Genomic DNA, 19550 nt, shown 5'->3' with positions numbered 1-19550 from the left:
CTTATTTAACATCTACTTATTCTCAATTGATTATTCTTCCAAATAAACTTTAAAATCACATTATAAAGTACATGTGCATGCACATACACAAATTCTCTTGAAATTCTTATCAGATTTTCAGCAAAATTGTGTGTTATTTTGAAGACACATAATATTCTTAAAATATTAAGTTTTACCATCAAAAAGCTTTAACAATTGCCTTAAATTTGTATCAGTTATTACATGTTACATTTATTGATATTTTATATCTGTATGACTTTTGGTATTATAATTTTCTAACTAGTTATTGTCGATATGGGGAAAACTATTGTGTTTTACGTATAGTAAAAGCCCTTTTATCCAAAGCAGCCAGTGCTTGATCAATTAATTGAAAAGTCAGTTACAAGGAAATTAATTTTTTAAATGTATATATTATAAAAATTTAACTTAAAACATATAAATGAACATTTTTACCCCTAACCCTCTGATGTATGATCAAGCCTTTTTGTGTATGTGTTTTGTTTGGGATGATTATTGCAAAGTGAAGTTTTCTTATGTGAACCACATTCCCAAATCATTGTCTACAATTTGTAATATCAGTGTCTTTAAAGATTCTTGTGAAACAAAATGCATGCTACATTATCCAAGATTTTTATGATCTTTTCCCTCAAACATATATAGTAGCTCTGCCCATCTTAGCTAATTCATCAGTAAGTTATTGTTTGTTTGCAATTCATTTTTATCAAGTAATTTCAAAATATTTACATTGATATCCATTGAAAGAATCCTCTTTCACATTCATGGTTCAATAGTGTATACAACGTTTCATGCACTATTAACTTTTGCAATATTAAGTGTACTTGGTTTATTGACAGTTGGAAACAAACACAGTTGACTTCACAAGCAAAAACCTCAAATGGTGGGAGTAGAAGTGTTCAGATGTACTGGAGTGAAATCTTGCTTAGAACTGGGTGTCCTATGGGTACCCTCCATAGAGGGAAAGAGAACAAAGTGACTAAATGGAAATTAGTTAATTATTGGTCATCTTAAGGAATTTCCATATTAGTTCTAACAATTTCTTAGTTGTCTTGAGGTTTTCATAGGGACAGTCAGATATCTATCATCTTTATTGGTTGGAGGACGTGGCTTATTTCACTTTGTAGAACTTTCTGAAAAAACGTTGAATAAAAGAATAATAGCTTTCCCATGGTGCTATTTTTTGCTTCTTAAAAACATTCTTTTGCTTCTTAAATCAATCTAAACATCTTTTTATAGGAGACATATGCCTATCAACATTTATTGTAATAATTGATATGCTTTATTCTGCTTCCAAAAACTTTTTAAAAAATATTTTTGTTCTATATAATTTCTTACCTATTTTTGTTTGCTTCTTTTTCTTTTGAATAATAGTTTCATTCTTTCATTTTTTTCTTATTTTGAGGGAAAAGATAGATGATAGACACAATGCATATTTGAAAAAGTACATTCTATTTGTACTTACTATTAGAGTAATTAATATTAAAAGGTAAAGAATATAAGTAGAATAAACTTTTCTACAATTATTCACATCTAAGTGATATTATAGTTTATACTGAATCATTTCTTAAACAGTTTGAGGAAATTAGCACAATATTACTTATCTTCTCCCCTACCCGCTTTTCATACTTTTCAAAATCAGTTGAGATATTAGATCCAGATTACTTTTTTTTTTTTTTTTGAGATGGAGTCTGGCTCTGTCGCCAGGCTGGAGTGCAGTGGCGTGATCTCAGCTCACTGGAACCTCTGCCTCCCGAGGTCAAGTGATTCTTCTGCCTCAGCCTCCCAAGTAGCTGCAACTACAGGCACGTGCCACCACACCCAGCTAATTTTAGTATTTTTAGTAGAGATGGGGTTTAAAAACTGTTTCCCATAATGCATTTTTCAAGAACTATACTTGAAATTTTTGCTCTTTATAAAACAATATTTGAAATAATTACTTAGATATAACTGTGTTTTACTATGCTTTAATTATCTCCACTTTTCTATTACAAATACCCAATATTGACTTTTAATTTTGATATTTTTAACTAACTAAAATTTTTAGTTGTTTTCAGCATAGATATGAAGGACAGAATTCCAGAGCATTGGCAAATCTAAAAAATTCTGACAATTTTATTGAGCATAGGATTCATTGATCAGAATGCGTTTTTCTTAAAACATCACATCCTGGGTTTTTATGCCACAAAATAGATATTTTAGATAAAAATTTGCCTGAAAGTAATTTTTTAGAAAGCAGAGTTTTTTTTTCTGCTATGGAATTTTTAGTTTCCTCATCATCTTTCCTTATTTCAGCTAGCTTCACTCTTGTGACTGCCTATCAAGCAACTAAATGCCTTTACGTGTCAATCTATTTGATTTCCAAACACAGTTGAAGTCTTACAGAAAATACTTCAATAAATAAAAATAAATAACATACATCAGAATAAAATTGCAATAAAGTTGTATTCCCAGTCCTCTATAAGACCAAAACACTGGGATTAATAAGAATGATTGAATCATCTAATATTTTATCTATAGACGTTTACCGTTATACAATTATGAAACTTTAGCAGAAACAGAGACCTAACTCATAAATCTGTTTATTACGTTTATATTTTATTGTGTATATTTAAGGTGTACAACATGATATTTTGATATACATATACATAGTGAATTATGTAGTATATTCAAGCAAATTAGCATATCCATCACCTCACATAGTTGGCACTTTTTTATGGTAGGAGCAACTAAAATCTACTCTCTTCACAAATTTTCAGTGCATACTACAGTATTAACTATAATCCTCATGCTATATATGCATTAGATCCTGCACTTATTCATCCTACACAGCTGCAAGTTTATACCTTTGGACTTACCTATCCTATCTCCTCTCCCTCTCTCCCCTAGTAACCACTGTTCTACTACCTTAAACTTATATTTTAAAGTGTAATGTTGAAATACTTTAGAAATCTGTTTCTTTCTCTTCAAGAAAATACACATGAAGATTTCAGAGGAAAATAATTACCTATGTTTAATACAATTAGAGTATCAGTGACTCATACCTGTAATCCCTGCACTCCAGGAGGCTGAGGCTGGAGGATAGCTTGAGCCCAGGGGTTTGAGACCAACCTGAGCAAGAAGGAAAGACTCCATCTCTACAAAAAATATAAACATTAACTGGAATAGTGGAGTGGGCCTGTAGTTCTAGCTACTCAGGAGGTTGAGGTGGGGGAATCACCTGAGCTTGGGAAGTAGAGGCTGCAGTGAACTGTGATCATGCCACTGCACTCCAGCCTGGGTAACAATGTGAAACCCTGTCTCAAAAAAAAAAAAAAAAAAGGGAATCTCAATGACAATTAGGTAATTTCCACCTCAGAAACAAAGTCCTCCCTCTTTATTTTACTCAGGCAATAAAGCAACTCAGCCAAGGACGGCTCAGTGCTTTTGCACAAGGCATTCTTGCATGGTAACCTGTCTTCAACCAGTCTGGCCCCACTGAGTTTGTGTTCCGTGTGTTCACCACAGTCCCTGAATTTCAGGTTCTTCTCTTCCTTCTCTTCCTCCTCTTCTACTTGATGATCCTCTGTGGCAACACAGCCATCATCTGGGTTGTGTGCACACACAGCGTTCTCCGAACCCCAATGTATTTCTTCTTGTCCAACCTGTCCTTTGTAGAGATCTGCTACACCACCGTTGTGGTGCCCTTGATGCTTTCCAACATTTTTGGGGCCCAGAAGCCCATTCCATTGGCTGGATGTGGGGCCCAAATGTTCTTCTTTCTCACATTTGGTGGTGCTGTTTCCTCTTGGCGATCATGGCCTATGACCGCTATGTGGCCATCTGCCACCCTTTGCACTACACCCTCATCATGACCTGCAATCTGTGCGTGCAGATGCTGGGCGGCACCGTGGGCCTGGCCCTCTTCCTCTCCCTGCAGCTCACCGCCTTAATCTTCACCTTGCCCTTCTGCAGCCACCGCCAGGAAATTAACCACTTCCTCTGCGATGTACCTCCCGTCCTGCGCCTGGCCTGCGCTGCCATCCGTGTGCACCAGGCTGTCCTCTATGTCGTCAGCATCCTCGTGCTGACTGTCCCCTTCTTGCTCATCTGCGTCTCCTACGTGTTCATCACCTGTGCCATCCGTTCTACTGAGGGCTGCCGCTGGGCCTTCTCCACCTGCTCCTCCCACCTCACCATGGTCCTGCTGCAGTATGGCTGCTGTGCCTTGGCATACTTGCGTCCCCAGTCCAGCTCCTCTGCAGATGAGGACCGCCAGTTTGCCCTTGTTTACACCTTTATCACACCATTACTCAACCCTTTGATTTACACCCTTAGGAACAAGGATGTCAAAGGTGCCCTTGAAAAAAGTGCTCAGTACCAAAGGGACACCTGAGTCCTTCTGAAGGCTCCGAGAGACTGAAAGGGGCACCTGGGCATGGGACAATGGTAAAACTCTTCCATCCAAATGCTAGATTTGCCTTTATTGTATCGGAATTTGGACTTTCATTAATTCTCTGTGCCTGATGTACTTAGTTGCTACAGATCATTCTCATTTTTAAAAAAGGTCTCCCAAAACCTTAAAACTCCAAAAAGTGTAGACTGCTATCATTCATTTAACTCCAAATTTATAATTTTACCTTTCCTCTAAAGCAATATAAAGGGAAAATTTTACCTGTAATCCCAGCACTTTGGGAGGCCAAGGTGGGTGGATCACTTGAGCCCAGGAGTTTGAGACCAGCCTGAGCAACATGGTGAAACCCCATCTCTACAAAAAAATATATAAAAAGTAGCTGGGCATGGTGGCACATGCCTGTATTCCCAGCTACTTGGGAAGCTAAGGTGGGAGGATCACTTGAGCCTAGGAGGTCGAGGCTGCAGTGAGCTGGGATCACACTACTGCACTCCAGCCTGGGCAACAGAGTGAGACCTTCTCTAAAGTAAATAAATAAAAGCAAAGAGGAATTGTGGGAGTCGGTCCTATTGTCCTATAAGGTAGTTACCTCAGGGGATGCCATCAGAGAAAAAGTAGAGTTAATCTCAGTCAAGGGTGAAGTGGCTGCTTTACGGGCAAAACACTCACCAGAATTCAGGGGTTCTATATTCCCAGCTTCATCAGAATCCTCTCATATGTCCCCATTTCAATTTTCTTGAGCCCATTTCTTCTCAATTCATGCCCTCACTTTAACAGTACACATCTTGCAAGGATGGGAATTCGATATGCATTGTAAATCACCAATTCACAGCATGAGATTCTGCATTTGGTTATCAGAAACCTCAGTTCTACCACTACAGGAGATATGGGTCACTTTGAGGACAGACATACAAGTTTTTACGTCATTTATGCAGTGCTTGAGCTTAGAATTTGAGCTCCTGAACTCATCCTTTCTTTTCCACTTGGTCTAGTGAAATTATGTAATAGAAGCAGCCAGTCAATTTCATTATACTCATTAGTTTGACAATAGTATGTGAAAGTATTATATGCACATTCACCCAGAACTTTGCCTCTTATAAATATTTGATTGGATGTATCCAATAGTGATATTTTGCATATCCCTATTGCCACATCACACCATGGACCTTTAGCATTATGGAGGGTAATTTGCTTACCCAAATCTACTGATGTAAATATTAATCTCATCTGAAAGATAATCTCACAGGAGTGTCTAGACTAGCAAAGATAACACATATAACTAACCATCACAGCCCAGAAGATGACAAAGAATCTGATATAAGTTTAAATCTCAATGGTATTATGTTTCTTCTATACCAAACTCTAAGGAAAGGCTTGTAACAATAGTTAACCACAGAAATAGAAACTCATCAGCTGGGCATGGTGGCTCATGCCTGTAATCCCAGCATTTTGGGAGGTCATGATAGGAGTATCACGTGAGGTCAGGAGTTCAAGACAAGCCTGGCTTACGTGGTGAAACCCCGTCTCTACTAAATATACAAAAATTAGCCAGTCACAGTGGCGTGCACCTGCAGTCCCAGCTACTTGGGAGGCAGAGGCAGGAGAATCACTTGAACCCAGGAGGCGGAGGTTGCAGTGAGCTGAGATTGTGCCATTGCACTCCAGCCTAGGCAACAGAGCAAGACTGCATCTCAAAAAAAAAAAAAAAAAAAAAGGGAAATAGAAACTCCTCATGTGAAATACTGCTTTGAAACATAAAGCCATCAACTGAGTCTTAAATACAATATATATTTAGTTTCAAGAAATTCTCATTCTTAACTGTTTTAATTTTTTATTGATAAATAGTTGCATATATTTATGGGATACATCATGGTCTTTTGAGATATGTGTACAGTAATCCCCCCTTATCTAAAGGGGATACATTTCAAGACCCCCAGTGAATGCACAAAACCATGGATAGACAGAACCCTATATATGCTATGCTATGTTTCTTTCATACATATATACCTATGATAAAGTTTAATTTTAAATTAGGCACAAAAAAGGTTAACAACAATAACTAATAGCAAAACAGAACAATTATGACAATATGCTAGCATTGCAACTCTCGCACTTTGGAGGCCATTGTTAAGTAAAATAAGGGTCACTTGAACACAAGCACTGGGCTACCGCAACAGTTGATCTTATACATGAGACAACTAACAAGTGACTAACAAGAAGGTAGCATGTATAGTGTGGATATGCTGGACAAAGGGATGATTGACATCCTGGTTTGGGGAATTTCATCATGCTACTCAGAACAACATGCAATTTAAAACTTTTGAGTTATTTCTGGAATTTTCTATTTAATATTTTCAGACCTCAGTTGCCTATGGGTAACCAAAACCTCAGATAGCAAAACATAAAAAAGGGAAGACTATTGTATACAGTAGAAAGATTAAATCAAGCTAGTTAACATATCCATCATCTCAACAACTTATTATTTTTTTGTGGTGAGGATGTTTAAAATCTATTCGTTTAGCAATTTTGAAATACATGGTACATTATCGTTCATTGTGGTCACCATATAGTACAATAGATCAATAAATCTTATTCTTCCAGTCTAACTGAAACTTTATACCCTTCGATCAAAATCTCCCTTTTCTCCATCCCTCCCCAGCTTCCAGACTCTGGTAACTGCCTTTTTTATATTCATTCCATATCTTGGCTATCGTGGACAGTGCTGCAATGAACATGGGCCTGCAGACATCTCTTCAACATGCTGATTTTATTTCCTTTTTATATATACTAAGAAATGGGATCATCCTCATTAGTTTTAATCCTTAGAAAAATCTTAAACCCTTAGTCTAATAAGTTATTGAAAGCAGTGTGACATTGTTTAAATGAATAGATACTTGTCCTCCTAAGTATCTTCTAATTCTCCACTCATTTTCTTTAAGGTCCTAAAGAGTCACTGCATTTTACTGCTGGATAGTCAGAGGGAAGTATTGGATAAAATCAGAAGAAAGAACAGAGTTGGTTCTATTTTTGTCAGACTTTTTGGGCACTTCACACAAATCAAGTAATTTCTCTGGATCTCAGTTTCTTCATAAAGATATCTGACAATAGGATTTTCAAAATCCTCATAATCAAATATGCATAATCAAATTTTAGTAGCTTGTTGTTTCAGACATGCTTTCTTCCAGCTTCAAGTCCTTTACAAGTTCTATTCCCTTTCCCCTTTGTTTGAACTGCTTTTCTCCATAATTTCATAGCTATTTTTTTTCTTAATTTACAGATTTCATCACAAATGTCACCTCTTCAAAGAAGATGTTTTCATGACCTCTTCTTCTAATCATTCTCTATCCCATTAACTTGTTGTATTTTCTCCATGGAGTTTATCACTGTCTGATGATATCTCATGTACTTATTTAACCTGTTGATTATCTGTTTCACTAGATATAATGTGAATCTTGCCTGTTTTATTCATCTTTGTATCCCCAAAACTTAGAACAGTGATGGACACATCATATTACATATAAATATGTTTAATCATCAATCAACGGTGAACCAAACTCTAAATGGGTGAACCTTAAGATTGTGTAATTATTACCTAGAGTCATAGTCACATCTCAAAGAGTACATATCAAACATATGTTCCATTGTAAAGATCTACTATACCAAGGAAAATAAGAAAAAGATAAATATAATAAGAACAAACATTTTTTAAATTAGCAGACTTTAATATGGCAAGATAATATCTGGGCAGGTACATGCTCAAAACCTATGAAACTTTTATGGTATGTTGAGTGAATATGTATGCTTCCTTCAAATTCTGGAAAACCATAATAAGGGAGTTATTTTTAAAGTAACAGAAGAAAGTAACAAAAGAAAATTAAATGTCTTCCATTCTTCCTTTATCCAAGCCAAGGTATCAGAGCCTCCTTTTTTGCATATAAAATATAAATATAGTCTCAGTTTTCCAGGGCAATAAGAATTTGGGACTTGGGTTGAAACTTGCTATGACAGATATAATGAGAATAAACTTGAAACAGGAGGCTCAGAGGATGGTGTTTAGGGAACTTTGTATTTGTTGGAAAATTATTTTGAGCACCAAGAATATTCCTAAAGGGTAATACTGGTCTTTATTTTGACATGTATACTCCAATATTCCATTGACTGGAGATGCTGCACAGTTTTAAACAACCAGGTCTCATGGGAACTCACTCACTTTCACAAGAACAGCACCAAGGGGATGTTGCTAAACCGTTCATGAAGAATCCACCCTCCATCATCAAACCACCTCCCACCAGGCCCCATTTCCAACATTGGAAATTACAAGTTGACATGAGTTTCAATGAGACACAGATCCAAACCATATCACTGACTACAGTAAAATTCTCAAAGTTAATCATTATGACACAGATTGCAAAGACCTCCATCATAATATAGATAGCAGAATAGCCTTTAAATGTCTTTTGTTGTAGCCTTCTATAAACTATGTCCTTGAAGAATAATTTTCTTTTTCACAGTGCAGCCCAACTGTTGGATGCAAAGTTGTTTTCCTTAAAGGCCCCTAAACAAGTAATTTGACTAAGAAATAATCTTTTTCTCCTTTTTTATTTGTATAAATACAACAGGTAGAAGTGCAGTTTTGTTACATGGGTAGGTTGTGTAGTGGTGAAGTCTGAGCAGTCAGTGTAACCACCATCCAAATAATATTTTATCCATTACGTAGTTTCCTATCCCTCACCCCCTTTCCAGCCTCCCATCCTTCCAAGTCTCCAGTGTTTGCTATTGAATACTGTATGCCCACTGTACACATTATTTCTCTCCCACTTATAAGTGAGAACATGTGGTATTTGTCTTTCTGGGTCTAATTTGTTTCACTTAAGGTAATAGCCTCCAGTTCCATCTATGTTCTGCAAAAGACATGACTTCATCCTTTCTTATGGCTGAATATTATTCCATTGTGTATATATACCACATTTTCTTTATCCATTGACCTGTGGATGGACACTTAGGTTGATTCCAAATCTTTGCTATTGATAATAGTGCTGTGATAAATATATGAGTGCAGGTATCTTTTTCATATAATGATTTCTTTTCTTTTGGGTAGATATCCAGTGGTGGGGTTGTTGGATCAAATAGTAGTTCTATTTTTAATTCTTTGAGAAATCTCCATACTGTTTTCCATAGAGGTTGTACTAATTTACATTCCCACCAACAGTGTATAAGCATTCTTTTTCTATGCATCCTCACCAAAATTGACTTTTTAATAATAGCCATTCTGCCTGGTGTAAGATGATATCTCATTGTTTGCATTCTTTATCTGTCATTACTGACTTTCCATTTTGGGTAGGGACCATTGCTGGAGAGCTAGTGTGATCCTTTGGTAGTGTCACATTCAGATTTTTCACAGCTCAGAATTCTTACACTTCTTCCCTCTCATCTGGAAAGACTGACACTTCTAATATTCATAATTATTTTCAGGCAGATAGGATTTTTTGTTTGTTTCTTTATGTATTTTTTTCTTGACATTCCTCCCCTTCCTAGGGTGTGTGACTGTAGAGTATGCTGGATAGGGTCTTAGGCTATGCACTTTCCTAGGCAGGTTTTACATTGGGCTGTGCAGTCTGGCCTAAAGACCAGTAGATGGTGCTTATGAGTAAGAGCCAGCTGTGGCCCTGTATGTTCCTTTGAGAAGGAGCTCACCAAGTTAGTGTCTCTTTTGCCCAGGTTCAAGGGTAGTCTAACTTGATGACAACCCACCAAGTCTCTCTGGCACCTGTTCACCAGTCTTCCTGGACCTGAAATCTTGCTCAGATTTTCCAGAGCATTTTGCATTTCTGTAAGTGTGCCCATTGTTTTCTGAAGTTTTGATTTTTTATTTATGCTATTTCGCTGAATGTTTTTCCCTTCACTTTTTATATCATTTTTTTTATTCCCTTACATTGTGCTTTGCCTTTCTCTGTTGCCTCCCTGATTAGCTTAATAACTAACCTGAATTCTTTTTCAGGTAAATCAGGGATTTCTTCTTTGTTCGGATCCATTGCTAGTGAGCTAGTGTGGTGTTGTGAGGGTGTTAAAGAACCTTGTTTTGTCATATTTCCAGAGTTGGTTTTCTGGTTCCTTCTCATTTGGGTAGGTTCTGTCAGAGGGAAGGTCTAGTGCTCAACGCTGCTGTTCAGATTTTTTGTCCCACGGGGTGTTTCCTTGATGTAGTACTCTCCTCCTTTTCCTAGGTATGTGACTTCCTGAGAGCTGGGCTGTAGTGATTGTTATCTCTCTTGTGGATCTAGCCACCCAGCAAGTCTACCAGGCTCTGGGCTGGTACTGTGGGTTGTCTTTACAGTCCTGTGATGTGAACCACCTGCGGGTCTCTCAACACTTGCTCCAGTGGAGGTAGCAAGGGTGTGAAGTGGACTCTGTGAGGGTTCTAAGCTTTGGTTGATGAGTGCACATTTTGTGCTGGTTGGCTTCCTGCCAGGAGGTGGCACTTTCAAGAGAGCATCAGCTGTAGTAGTATGGGGAGGAACAGGCGGTGGACAGGGCCCTAGAACTCCCTAGATTATATAACCTTTTTCTTCAGTTACCAGGGTGGGTAGAGAAGGACCATTAGGTGGGGGCAGGGTTAGTCATGTCTGAGCTCAGACTCTAGTTGGATGGGTCTTGCTGTGGCTGCTGTGGGAGATAGGGGAAGGCTTCCCAGGTCAATGGAGTTGTGTTCCTACGAGGATTATGGCTGCCTCTACTGTGTCCTGCAGGTTGTCAGGGAAGTGGGGGAAAGCCAGCAGTCACAGGCTTCACCCAGCTCCCATGCATCCCAAACGGCCTGTGTCACTCCCACCGTGCCCCTGCCAACAGCACTGAGTCTGTTTCCAGGCAGTGGGTGAGCAGGGCTGAGAACTTGCCCCAGGCCACCCACCTCCCAGCTGTGAAAGCAAATATGGCTTTCCTTCTTTTCCGGCCTATGGAGTCTGCATGCTGGATTCATGCCCTCCCCAAAGTTCTGGCCAGGAGACTTCTCTATGGGTTCAAATTGTTACAAAGTTCAGCTGGAGGTTTCTTCCTCCCTGGGACACTTCCCAGTGCCTCTGGCAGCCCTCCTCAAAGACCCCTGAGAGGTGAGGCAGACATGGCTTGCTAGGGGACCCAGCAAGCTCACAGGGATTTTCCTGCTGCTTCCTCTACCCCTGTATTTTGCTTGGCTCTCTAAATTGACTCAGTTCCCGGTAAGGTCAGAATCTTCTCACATAATCTAGACCTCAGATTCCCCAGTGGGGTGTGTGTTCAGGGGCAGATGATCTCTCTTTCCCACTTCCACAGTTTGGGCACTCACAGTATTTGGGGTGTCTCCCAGGTCCTGCAGGAGCAGTCCACTTCCTTCAGAGGATCTCTGGGTTCTCTTGGCTTTCCTAGTGTATTCCTGCAGACGTTCTGGAGAAAAAGTTCACAGTGCGAGACTCCACACGCTGTCCTGTCTGTCTGAGTGGGAGCTGCAATCTAGTCTTGCCTCCCATCTGCCATGATCTCCAAATTATAGTTTGCCTTTTTTCACTCAGACTATTGGATTTTTTGCTATTGTGTTGTTTGAATTCATTATATATTCTGGTGATTAATCCTTTGTCAGAGGGGTAGTTGGCAAATATTTTCTCCCATTCTGTGGGTTCTCTCTTCACTTTGTGGACTGTTTCCTTTGCTGCGCAGAAGCTTTTTAACTTCATGTTGTCCCATTTGCCCATTTTTGCTTTGGTTGTATGTGATTGAGAGTATTACTTAAGAAATCTTTGCCCAATGTCCTGGAGAGTTTCTTCAATATTTTCTTATAGCAGTTTTATAGTTTGAGGTCTTATATTTAAGCCTTTAATCCATTTTGATTTATTGTTTATATATGTGAGAGATAGGGGTTTACTTTCACTCTTCTGCAAATTCAGTTTTCCCAGCATCATTTGTTGAAGAAACTTGTCCTTTCCCCAGTGTATATTCTTGGCACCTTCGTTGCAAATGAGATCACTGTAGATGTATGTATTGAGTTCTAGGTTCTCTATTCTGTTCCATTGTTCTATGTGTTTTTATGCCAGTACCATGCTGTTTTTGTTACTGCAACTCTGTAGTATAATTTGAAGTCAGGTAATGTGACGATTCTAGTTCTGTTCTTTTTGCTTAGATGGTTTTGGCTATTCTGGGTGTTTTGTGGTACCATAGAAATTTTAGGATTATTTTTTCCATTTTTAATTAGGCATAAGATAGCTCTTCAGCAAATTATGTAGAGCCCTCACTAAAGTGTGAATCCAGTATCTTCTGGTTAGACTGTTTTTCTCAGTGAAATTATTTCATAAAGAACCTCTTTGATGATCTGGCAAGATGGCCAAATAGGAACAGCTACAGTCTGCAGCTTCCAATGAGACCAACACAGAAGGTGGATGATTTCTGCATTTCCAATGGAGGTACCCAGTTCATCTCGTTGGGATTGGTTAGATAGTGGGTGCATCCCACGAAGGGCAAAGCAGGGTTCAGTGTCACCCTACCCAGGAAGTGCAAAGGACCAGGGAACTCCCTCCCCTAGCCAAGGGAAGCTATGATGGACTTTGCCATAAGGGATGGTACTATCTGGCCCAGATACTACACTTTTTCCATGGTTTTTGCAACCCACAGACCAGGAGATTCCTTCAGGCACCTGACGGCCTGGGGTTTCAAGCACAAAACTGGGCAGCCATTTGAGCAGACACTGAGCTAGCTGAAAGAGTTTTTTGTTTTGTTTCGTTTTCATACCCCAGTGGTGCCTGGAACACTAGAGATACAAAACTGTTCACTCCCCTGGAAAGGCGACTGAAGCCAGGTAGCCAAGTGGTCTTGCTCAGTGGGTCCCACCCCCACAAAGCCCAGCAAGCTCAGATCCACTGGCTGGAAATTCCCACTGCCAGCACAGCAGTCTAAAGTCAACCTGGAATGCTCGAGCTTACTGAGTCTTGAGTAGGCAGTTTTCCCTGCACAGTGCAAACAAAGCCACCAGGAAGTTCAAACTGGGCAAAGCCCATCACAGCACAGCAAAGTGTCTGTTGCCAGACTACCCCTCTAGATTCCTCCTCTCTGGGAAGGGCATCTCTGAAAGAAAGGCAGCAGACCCAGTGAGGGGCTTATAGATAAAACTTCCATCTCCCTGGGACAGAGCACTTGGGGAAAGGGGCAGCTGTGGGTGCAGCATCAGCAGACTTAAACATTCTTGCCTGCCAGCTCTGAAGAGAGCAGCGGATCTCCCAGCACGGTGCTCAAACTCTGCCAAGGGACAGACTGCCTCCTCAGGTGGGTCCCTGACCCCCATACCTCCTGACTGAGAGACACTTTCCAGCAGAGGTTGACAGACACCTCATACAGGAGAGCTTCAGCTGGCATCTTGCAGGTGCCCCTCTGGGATGAAGCTTCCAGAGGAAAGAGCAGGCAGCTATTTTTGCTGTTTTGCAGCCTCTACTTGTGATACCCAGGCAAACAGGGTTTGGAGTGGACCTCCAGGAAACTCCAGCAGACCTGCAGTAAAGGGGCCTGACAGTGAGAAAAAAACTAACAAACAAAAAGTAATAATATCAACATCAACTAAAAGGATGCTCATGCAAAAACCCCATCCAAAAGTCATTAGCATCAAAGGTCAAAGGTAGATAAATCAAGGAAGTGAGGAAAAACCAGTGCATAAATGCTGAAAATTCTGAAAACCAGAATGCCTCTTCTCCTTCAAAGGATCACAATTCCTCACCAGCAAGGAAACAAAACTGGACAGAGAATGAGTTTGATGAACTCACAGAAGTAGGCTTCAGAAGGTGAGTAATAACAAACTACTCCAAGCTAAAGGAGCATGTTCTAACCCAATGCAAGGAAGCTAAGAACCTTGATAAAAGGTTACAGGAACTGCTAACTAGAATAATCAGTTTAGAGAAGAACATAAATGACCTGATGGAGCTGAAAAACAGCAAGAGAACTTCGTGAAGCATACACTAGTAACAGTAGCCAAATCAATCAAGCAGAAAGAAGAATATCAGAGATTGAAGATCAACTTAATGAAATAAAGCATGAAGACAAGATTAGAGAAAAAAGAATAAAAAGGAATGAACAAAGCCGCCAAGAAATATGGGACTATGTGAAAAGACAAAACCTATGATTGATAGGTGTGACTGAAAGTGACGGGGAGAATGGAACCAAGTTGGGAAACACACTTCAGGATATTATCCGGGAGAACTTCCCCAACCTAGCAAGACAGGCAAACATTCAAATTCAGGAAATACACAGAATACCACTAAGGTAATCCAAGAGAAGAGCAACCCCAAGACACATAATCATCAGATTCACCAAGGTTGAAATGAAGGAAAAAATGTTAAGGGCAGCCAGAGAGAAAGGTCATGTTACCCACAAAGGGAAGCCCATCAAACTAACAGTGGGTCTTTCTGCAGAAACCTTACAAGCCAGAAGAGAGTGGGGGGCCAATATTCAACATTCTTAAAGAAAAAAAAATTCAACCCAGAATTTCATATCCAGCCAAACTAAGCTTCATAAGTGAAGGAAAAATAAAATCCTTTACAGACAAGCAAATGCTGAGGGATTTTGTCACCACCAGGCCTGCCTTACAAGAGCTTCTGAAGGAAGCACTAAATATGGAAAGGAAAAACTGATACCAGCCACTGCAAAAACATATGTGAAGGAACTACATCAACTTATGTGCAAAATATCCAGTTAGCATCATGATGACGGGATCAAATTCACACATAACAATACTAACCTTAAATGAAAAGGAGCTAAATGCCCCAATTAAAAGGCACAGACTGGCAAATTGGATAAAGAGTCAAGACCCATTGGTGTGTTGTATTCAGGAGACCTATCTCACGTGCAGAGACACACATAGGCTCAAAATAAAGGGATGGAGGAACATTTACCAAGCAAATGGAAAGCAAAAAAAAGCAGGGGTTGCAATCCTAGTCTCTGGTAAAACAGACTTTAAACCAGCAGAGATCAAAAAAGACAAAGAAGGGCATTACATAATGGTAAAGGGATCAATGCAACAAGAAGAGCTAACTATCCTAAATATATATGCACCCATATATGCACCCAATACAGGAGCACCCAGATTCATAAAGCAAGTTCTTAGAGACATACAAAGAGACTTAGACTCCCACACAATAATAGTGGGAGACTTTAACACCCCACTGTCAATATTAGACAGATTAACAAGACAGAAAATTAACGAGGATATTCAGGCTTGAACTCAGCCTGGACCAAGTGGACCTAATAGACATCTACAGAACACTCCACCCTAAATCAACACAATATACATTCTTCTTAGCACCACATAGCACTTATTCTAAAATTGACCTCATAATTGGAAGTAAAACACTGTTCAGCAAATGTAAAAGAACAGAAATCATAACAAACAGTCTCTCAGACCACAGTGCAATCAAATTGGAACTCAGGATTAAGACACTCACTCAAAACCGCACAACTTCATGGAAACTGAATCTGTTCCTGAATGACTGCTGGGTAAATAACGAAGTTAAGGCAGAAATAAATAAGTTCTTTGAAACCGCTGAGAACAAAGACACATGGTACTAGAATCGCTGGGACACAGCTAAAGCAATGGTTACAGGCAAATTTATAGCACTAAATGCTTACATGAGACAGTGAGAAAGATCTAAAATTGACACCCTAACATCACAATTAAAAGAACTAGAGAAGCAAGAGCAAACATTCAAAAGCTAGCAGAAGGCAAGAAATAACTAAGATCAGAGCAGAACAGAAGGAAATAGAGACACAAAAGACCCTTCAAAAAAAATCAATAAATCCAGGAGCTGGTTTTTTGAAAAGATCAACAAAATAGACCACTAGCCAGGCTAATAAAGAAGAAAAGAGAGAAGAATCAAATAGACACAATAAAAAATGATAAAGGGGATATTACCACTGATCCCACAGAAATACAAACTACTATCAGAGAATACTATAAACACCTCTTTGCAAGTAAACTAGAAAATCTAGAAGAAATGGATAAATTCCTGGACACATATACCCTCCCAAGACTAAACCAGGAAGAAGTTGAATCTCTGAATAGACCAGTAACAAGTTTTGAAATTGAGGCATTAATTAACAGCCTACCAAACAAAAAAAGCCCAAGACCAGACAGATTCACAGCCAAATTCTACCAGAGGTACAAAGAGGAGCTGGTACCATTCCTTCTTAAACTATTCCAAGAAATAGAAAAACAGGGACTCCTCCCTAACTTATTTTATGAGGACAGCATCATTCTGATACCAAAACCTATCAGAGACACAACAAGATTTCAATCTTGTTGTTGAAATTTGAAAACAAATTTCAGGCCAATATCCCTGATGAACATCTATGTGAAAACCCTCAATAAAATACTGGCAAAACGAATCCAGCAGCACATCAAAAGCCTTATCCACCATGATCAAGTCAGCTTCATCTCTGGGATGCAAGTCTGGTTCGACATACACAAATCAATAAACATAGTCCATTGCATAAACATAACCAATGACAAAAACCACATGATTATCTCAATAAATGCAAAAAAAAGCCTTTGATAAAATTTAACACCCCTTCATGCTAAAAACACTCAATAATCTAGGTATTGATGGAACATATCTCAAAATAATAAGAGCTATTTATGACAAACTCACAGCCAATATCATACTAAATGGGCAAAAGCTAGAAGCATTCCCTTTGAAAACCAGCACAAGACAAGGATGCCCTCTCTCACCACTCCTATTCAACATAGTATTGGAAGTTCTGGCCAGGGTGTTCAGGCAAGAGAAAGCAATAAAGGGTATTCGAAAAAAAAGAGAGGAAGTCACATTGTCACTGTTTGCAGATGACACAATTGTATATTTAGAAAACCCCATCGTCTAAGCCCAAAAACTCCTTAAGCTGATAAGCAACTTCAGCAAAGTCTCAGGATACAAAATCAACGTGCAAAAATCGCATGCATTTATATACACCAATAATGGACTAACAGAGTACCAAATCATGAGTGAACTCCCATTCACAAAGAGAATAAAATACCTGGGAATGCAACTAACAAGGGATGTGAAGGACCTCTTCAAGGAGAACTACAAACCACTGCTCAAGGAACTAAGGACGCAAACAAATGGAAAACATTCCATGCTCATGGATAGGAATAATCAATATCAAAAAAATGGCCATACTGTCCAAAGTAATTTACAGATTGAATACTATTCCCATCAGTCTGCCATTGACTTTCTTCACAGAATTAGAAATAAACTACTTTAAATTTCATATGGAAATTTCAAATAAGAGCCTGTATAGCCAAGACAATCCTAAGCAAAAGAACAAAACTAGAGGCATCATGCTACCTGACTTCAAACTATACTACAAGGCTACAGTAACCAAAACAGCATGGTACTGATACCTACACAGATATATAGACCAATGGAACAGAACAGGGACCTCAGAAATAACACCACACATCTACAACCATCTGATCTTTGACAAACCTGACAAAAGCAATGGGGAAAGGATTCTCTGTTTAGCAAATGGTGTTGGGAAAACTGGCTAGCCATATGCAGAAAACTGAAACTGAACCCCTTCCTTAAACCTTATACAAAAATTAACTCAAGATGGATTAAAGACTTAAACTAAAACCATAAAAAAAAACCTAGAAGAAAACCTACGCAATACCATTTAGGACATAGGCATGGGCAGAGACTTTATTACTAAAACACCAAAAGCAATGGCAACAAAAGCCAAAATTGACAAATGGGATCTAATTAAACTAAAGAGCTTCTACATGGCAAAAGAAACTATCATCAGAGTGAAAAGGCAACCTACAGAATTGGAGATTTTTGCAATCTATCCATCTGACAAAGGGCTAATACCTAGAATATACAAGGAACTTAAACAAGTTTACAAGAAAAAAACAAATGACCCCATCATAATGTGGGCAAAGGATATGAATAGATACTTCTGAAAAGAAGACATTTATGTGGCCAAGAAACATATGAAAAAAGCTCATCATCACTGGTCATTAGAGAAATGCAAATCAAAACCACAATGAGATACAATGAGATACCACAATGAGATACAAATCATGCCAGTTAGAACGGTGATCATTAAAAAGTTGGGAAACAACAGATGCTGGAGAGGATGTGGAGAAATAGGAACACTTTTATACTGTTGGAGGGAGTGTAAATTAGTTCGACCATTATGGAATACGGTGTGGTGATTCCTCAAGGATCTAGAACCAGAAATACCATTTGACTCAGCAATCTCATTACTGGGCATATACCCAAAGGATTATAAACAATTCTACTATAAAGACACTTGCACACATATGTTTATTGCAGTACTATTTACAATAGCAAAGATTTGAAAAACTCAAATGCCCACCAATGTTAGACTGGATAAAGAAAATGTGGCACATATATACTATGGAATACTATGCATCCATAAAAAAAGAATGAGTTCATGTCCTTTGCAGGGACATGGATGAACCTGGAAACCATCATTCTCAGCAAACTAACAGGAACAAAAATCCAAACATTACATGTTCTCCCTCATAGGTGGGAGTTGAACAATGAGAACACATGGACACAGGGAGGGGAACATCACACACCAGAGCCTGTCAGAGGGTGTGGGCCTAGGAGAGGGATAACATTAGGAGAAGTACCTAATGGAGATGATGGGTTGATTGGTGCAGCAAACCACGATGGCACATGTATACCTATGTAACAAACCTGCACTTTCTGCACATGTATCCCGGAACTTAAACTACAATAAAAAAGAGACACAATTGACAAAAAAATAACCTCTTCAATCATACACATAAAAATGTGCACACAAGCACATGTGAGCCCCCACTATATATATGTGTGTATATATATACACACACACAGATAATCTACTTGTAGATGAGATATATATAGATACAGATATCTAAAGAGGAGAAATGAGAGAAATAGCTAAGAATCTCAGCCTTATGCATGACACAAAAATGTGAACAGAGAATTTTATGGAATGCTGACTTAACAAACATAATTTATGCCGGGGTGTACTACAGAGTTCACCTACAATAATGTAATTGTCGTTTGAATTTGCCCCATACTTTGTGTTAATGTGCCTATGTGCCATGTAGGTATGGAATACATAAATG

General features: G+C 38.9%; 1 pseudogene; it reads left to right on the top strand.

Annotated features, from left to right (window-relative positions):
* Positions 1 to 294: 294 nt before the first annotated feature.
* Positions 295 to 4390, top strand: LOC101153770 (olfactory receptor 10Q1-like; annotated as a pseudogene).
* The last annotated feature ends 15160 nt before the right edge of the window (positions 4391 to 19550 follow it).

Source organism: Gorilla gorilla, chromosome 9 (assembly GCF_029281585.2).
Source record: "Gorilla gorilla gorilla isolate KB3781 chromosome 9, NHGRI_mGorGor1-v2.1_pri, whole genome shotgun sequence".
Lineage (NCBI taxonomy): Eukaryota > Metazoa > Chordata > Mammalia > Primates > Hominidae > Gorilla > Gorilla gorilla.
This window is presented reverse-complemented; position numbering and strand designations above follow the sequence as displayed.